Source organism: Rhamphochromis longiceps, linkage group LG14 (assembly GCF_057381845.1).
Source record: "Rhamphochromis longiceps isolate RC_006_pf linkage group LG14, R_longiceps_female_GT1.1, whole genome shotgun sequence".
NCBI classification, from domain to species: domain Eukaryota; kingdom Metazoa; phylum Chordata; class Actinopteri; order Cichliformes; family Cichlidae; genus Rhamphochromis; species Rhamphochromis longiceps.
The window spans coordinates 33,192,557-33,199,240 of record NC_140570.1 but is presented as its reverse complement, the minus strand read 5'-3'; positions in this window follow the sequence as shown (position 1 = coordinate 33,199,240).

The following is a 6,684-nucleotide window of genomic DNA, read 5'->3' as shown; positions in this document are numbered from 1 at the left end:
GGCAGCATTATACATCACACATGATATGTTTTACAACACTAGTCTGCATTTCCAAAACCACACATCTGTTTTTGATGATTGTTGAGAAAGACAGCTATTATTTTTTTGTGGAATGAATTTGAATGGGATAGTAATATTTCACAAACTGGAATTTCAGCATAACATCTTGTGTAACTTGTGTTCCCACGAATATGTTTAAGCTTAATTTTTTTATTCAATTGCATGGCCAACAGGGGTCACCTTTGCCTGGTTTAAGAATTTGAATTTATTTGCACCGAATAATGACTTGCAGAATGACTTGCAGCCTGTTATTTTCTGCAGTGTTACTCCATCTGATTTGATTCCAACTCACTGATGTACTCAAGTGAGACACCACAAAGATGGCACAGATGCTTTGTGATGAATGTGATATGACGTGTTACAGTACACTGTTTATTTTTTTAAACTGAATTATAGAGCTCTTACTTACTTGTGCCCTCAGTCAAGGAAACAGGCCCATTATTTTAAACTCAAATTGAACACCATTTAATTTTCAGTATTTACGAAACACCAGAAGTTGCTGGATCATCTTCCATCTTGCGCAAAACCTCGACCAAACCTCTCTTTTATAATTTGTTTATTTATTTTTTATGTATAAAGTAATGCTTACAGGCTGATGCAACTTGTCAAAAAAGTGATTGTCAGCTTTTTTGGAGCTACAGACTGAACAGAATGTTTAGTCAACAAATGCCTTCAAGACATTGCAAAAGAAATCAAAACATAACCTTAATAATTGAGCAAACATATTAAATAGTGACAGGTAATACAAACAGAATTAAAATGAAAAATGAGCTAAGTATTCTGCTGACACTGTTTTACAAAAAAACAAATTAATAAAAAACAATCAAACAAATCAAAAAAGAACTCTGAAACTTTTCCCACTGAGCATAAATTATGCAGCAAGATAAAGGTAACCCACCGGCCTCGGCAGTCAAAAAGAGTCTTTGAAATGTTGTTTTTTTTTTTCATGTGCAAATAAAGTTTGCATTAGTTTACAGCAGGGACTCGTAAGGAAGCACATAATGGTGAATGTCTCATTATAAAGTAAAGAGAATGTTGATGTTAGAAACAATATTTTAAAAATTAAATGTCAGAATAATGACATAAACTCTAAACATATTTAATTGCAGCCTCCATGGAAATGATCTTAATCACTTTGTGTTTTCTTAGATTTTTTTCCCTTCTCATTGCTCAGTCACATACTGGAACCTGTGGAAATGAGAAATCTTGTGGTTGCTGAGACTTTTTTAGGGTCAAAACAAACCTTTGTTGGCAGTAATTCTATTTCCTGTAAGTTTGAAGTAGCTTAAAGAAATATTTTAATAAGTTTTCCGGGATTATGGCACACTGTTGATAGATAGCAACCTAAAATTTGATAATATTATTCACACAGTACCATGTAGTGCTTAGTTTTTGCTCCACTGCCACCAGGACTGCTGTCCATTGATGGAGAGGCTTTGGAAAAGGGCATCTACGTAAGACATTAATGAAGAGAGAACTTAAAACTGATCCCAAGTGTTGGATTTCTTTTTGCTCTTGTTGAATATCAGTGTTAATATTCACAAAAAGTTTAGAATATGATGACAGTAAGAAAATACAGATGCTTTTTACATCAAAAAGGGTACATATGTGGACCTCATGGGATGGTGTATGATGCACAATTTGTTGTTCCGTTCTGTTGAGATCTGTTGCTAAAGTGCTCTTATAGTGGAACCAGGCTATAGTGGAGGGAGGAAGCAGGAGTGGCACAGCTTCCCTCTCCACAAATGTTCTGTTTATTTTTGAATTTTTGGCCTGAGTGCACCGTTTCCTAAAATACTATCTCTGTGAATCCAAATGGTGGGTGTACAAAGCCTGACATGACTTTGACAGGGATAGTTGGGCCTTTATAGCCTTGGGATGTTAGAGCAGGATGTTTTAGCCATGTGTGATCATGTCAGGACAGACGCCTTCTTAAAAGAGGAAAAAGGGGTAATTTACGATATTGGTCTTTTGCCACCATGTGTTGCACCACTCAGTAGTGATAGAAAAAAAACATGCAGAAACTGAGCAAAGCACAACTTTGCTGAAAATAATATCAGAGATGGTTTCGTAGGGTTTTAAGCTTTATTATGAAGTTTCAGAGATTTCCATTTCTTTCACATAAAAGCTCACTTAAAGACTACTTTACTCCTCCAAGGTTATAGACTATACTTGTGTTGATTTCCTCTATTACGATGCCAGTAGCACAATTGGATCTGGATAGAGATACTGGGTGGTTTCCAAAGAGCTCTTTTCCACAGCTGAAGCCACTTTACCATGCCTGTTTTCACCACAGCGAACCACAGGCCTTTCTGTGAGGTTGCAGCACTTCCGCTGTGTGCCTCGCAGAGCTTCTCGGGCCCTCCTCACAATAACACTGCAGCCAACGCAGTTAAAGGATCAAAGATCACCTCACGCTTAACAAACAGCTAGACACTCAGCCTATCAGAAACATCTGGGAGTGGTTGGCTGCAGCTGCTGGTGCATGCCCACACCTCTGAAACAATCAGGACGGGTGCCAGATGTGGAGAGCATCTCACGTAAGGTTCAGATGTTTCTGTTCCTCGGAGTCACTCACCACAGGGAGAAACAGGATGCTTTCTGATGTCCTATTAAATTTAGACTGTGCTGCACCCAGATTGGGTTTGGTGCCTTGGGATATGCCACCGGCTTGTGGGTTGTCACTGTTCAGCAAGCTGATTGAAAACAGTGCTGTGTGCATAAAGCTTATAGAAAACACTGGGGAAAATGTTGTTTTTTCCAAATGGGTGAGTGTGAACCACTAAATATCACATATTCTGTCCCTGCTGGTGATAGAGAGGCAAGAATGTTGGAATCTTCTTCATATATTTTACATAATAAGCACCTATAAATATGTTCTATAAATATGTTGCCTCAATGTGGTGCTTGTTCAAGCACTTTTACATTTACCATCACACTTCATAACCTATAACCTCCCATCCCTGCACCTGTTGCACTGGGCTTTTTACTGTGATAATGCTGTGGGAAAGAAATATTTAGAAGACCAAACAAAAACATGAAGAGTCTTATATTTGTTAAGATGTAAAGTAGAAAACAAGCTGGAAAAAATGAATATTGAATGTCTACTTTACTGCAGAAAAGATGCCTTGTTATATAATAAATGTGCCAGCTAATGAAGCCCACAAATTGTGTTTATTTCTGCAGAGATTTTAGACTTTGGAAGCTGGTGTTCATCTTTCATATTTATGTTCATATTTTGTGGCAATGTTTGACTGAGCTAATCACTGAGATTATTGCTCAAACCAGTGATATTGCCAAACTTGATATTGCTTTTGAAAACTCATCTGAACAAACTTTTCACACAGACTGCAAAATCTAATGAGAAACAATATTAAGGCAAGAAGCTTTCTGTCAGGGCTTATGCATAATGCACCAGACTCCAGTGCGTGCACGTAAAGTTAATGCTAGATGGACATGAAGATATCCATAGAGTGACTGCAGTGGATATAGCAGATATGATGTTAATACCAGATCTGAGCTGGTGTGGAGAGAGTCTTCCTCTCCTGGAGGTTCCCTGTGGTGATTAGGAAAACACTTTGGTAGATATTATACACTGTTATTTTCCCCTCTTCTGTCTGTGCCTGATCTTTCACTGAAGCAAAGTTCAGTAAAGTACCCTCACGGTGACCCTTTTATCTTCCATTTTAATGAATGAAATTATTTTGTCCTGAACATCAAAGTAAAAAAGTTTTTTTTTTTTTTTTTTTACTGCCTTCTGTTTTCTGTATAGCACTACTTTGTAAGACTCATCAGCATTTATCAGTACTCTTGATATGCAATTGTTTTAGCCCCCCTATTTTTAATTTCTGCATTGCTTTTGCTGTTATTCCGCTATTGGTCTGTTCTCCTGCTTAGTGGTCTTAAAGGTGGCTTAATGTTAAAGTCTTGCCTTTACCTAAACACATCAAATAACAGAAGATGTCAGTGTAAAGTTTCAGCCTTGTTAAATTCTGCCTTCATGTTCAAGGACATCCTTATTCCAGCTCTAAGGGAGTAGAATAGTGCATTACAGTGCGAGCAGGTACCTGAGGAGAGTTAATAGGGGTTTCTTGCACATCAGTAAGTAGATGTGCCATAACAGTTCTGCCTGATAGAAATAAATCTCTCAGAGGTTTTTTTTCTGTGAGCACAAGATATTTTAATTATTAATCAATCTTTTGGCACAGCAGAGATCACAGGGAAAGTTATCATTTGAATGTAAGCCGTGCTTACAAAAACATTACTTCAGAGTTGTTCCTTCTTGCCGTGTTAATTAAAATTTCAGGCTTGAGGTTAAATGTCATTAATGATATGATCAAGTTTTTATAATAGCTTGTGGTAAGTTTTAAATGGCAAAGTTAGTATAATTCTGGAATTATACTAACTATATATATATATAAAAAAAAACACCCAGCACGCCCCTGCGGGCGGTTTATCCTTCAAGCTCGGGTCCTCTACCAGAGGCCTGGGAGCTTGAGGGTCCTGCGCAGTATCTTAGCTGTTCCCAGGACTGCGCTCTTCTGGACAGAGATCTCCGATGTTGTTCCCGGGATCTGCTGGAGCCACTCGCCTAGCTTGGGAGTCACCGCAGCTAGTGCTCCGATTACCACGGGGACCACCGTTACCTTCACCCTCCACATCCTCTCGAGCTCTTCTCTGAGCCCTTGGTATTTCTCCAGCTTCTCGTGTTCCTTCTTCCTGATATTGCTGTCATTCGGAACCGCTACATCGATCACTACGGCCGTCTTCTTCTGTTTGTCTACCACCACTATGTCCGGTTGGTTAGCCATATATATATATATATATATATGTATATATATATCTCTTGCCCACCGATGCCTTCTTGTTCCAGTAGCCCACTTTTCGTCAGGGTGCCCTGGTTCCTCAACACCTGACGCGGACCTTGTTGATCCAAAGGCGTGTAGTCTAACCACTACACTATCCAGCTGCTATCCAGAACAAGATCCGGGCCATCAACACGTACGCCCTGCCCGTGATCAGGTACCCTGCTGGGGTAATAGGCTGGCCAAAGGAGGAGATAGAAGCCACAGACATAAAGACAAGAAAGCTCCTTACCATGCATGGAGGGTTTCACCCCAAATCCAGCACCCTGAGGCTGTACGCTAAGCGGAAGGAAGGGGGCCGGGGACTGGTGAGTGTCAGCACCACAGTCCAGGATGAGACAACGAACATCCAAGAATACATTGGGAAGATGGCCCCAACTGACCGAGTGCTCAGTGAATACCTCAGGCAGCAGAAACCCAAGAAAGAGGAGGGAGACGAGGAACCATCATGGAAGGACAGGCCCCTGCACGGTATGTACCACCGGCAGATAGAGGAGGTGGCTGATATCCAGAAATCCTACCAGTGGCTGGACAAAGCTGGACTGAAAGACAGCACAGAGGCACTAATCATGGCAGCACAAGAACAAGCTCTGAGTACAAGATCCATAGAGGCTGGGGTCTATCACACCAGGCAAGACCCCAGGTGCAGGCTGTGTAAAGATGCCCCAGAGACAATCCAGCACATAACAGCAGGGTGCAAGATGCTAGCAGGCAAGGCATACATGGAACGCCATAACCAAGTGGCCGGCATAGTGTACAGGAACATCTGTGCCGAGTATAACCTGGAAGTCCCGAGGTCAAAATGGGAGATGCCCCCAAGGGTGGTGGAGAATGACCCAGCTAAGATCCTGTGGGACTTCCAGATACAGACGGACAAAATGGTGGTGGCTAACCAACCGGACATAGTGGTGGTAGACAAACAGAAGAAGACGGCCGTAGTGATCGATGTAGCGGTTCCGAATGACAGCAATATCAGGAAGAAGGAACACGAGAAGCTGGAGAAATACCAAGGGCTCAGAGAAGAGCTCGAGAGGATGTGGAGGGTGAAGGTAGCGGTGGTCCCCGTGGTAATCGGAGCACTAGCTGCGGTGACTCCCAAGCTAGGCGAGTGGCTCCAGCAGATCCCGGGAACAACATCGGAGATCTCTGTCCAGAAGAGCGCAGTCCTGGGAACAGCTAAGATACTGCGCAGGACCCTCAAGCTCCCAGGCCTCTGGTAGAGGACCCGAGCTTGAAGGATAAACCGCCCGCAGGGGCGTGCTGGGTGGTTTTTTTGTTGTTTTTTTTATATATATATACTTTCAGCTTAATTTAAAGAAAACAGCATTAAAAAGTAACTATTCGCTGGGACCTGGTCTATGACCTTAACTCCTCAACATGCAGAAGATATGGGCTGTCTCTCACTTCTTTCATACCACTGTGATCACACCCCTGGTTTATCTGTTGCGACAGTGCTACCATTCGTTATAAGGCTGTAGGCTTTGGCTGTAGTTTCCTGAACTGATGAGTTTGAGAATAACACGTTTCCCTGAGCTTCGTGAAAACGATTTGGGTTTAAAACCTCAGCGAATCATCAAAGCACAAAAACAGGATGTGGTTATATTCGATATCTGAGGTTATAAAATCATTTCGTTCAGTATTAAAGTGATTATACTGGTATAAATTCTGATTTGCAACCTTGACTGTGTATTTTTAGTTGTGGGCTCTGCAGCTGCTTTATAAAGTGCTACTGATTATAGTGTTTGTACAGACCAAAGCA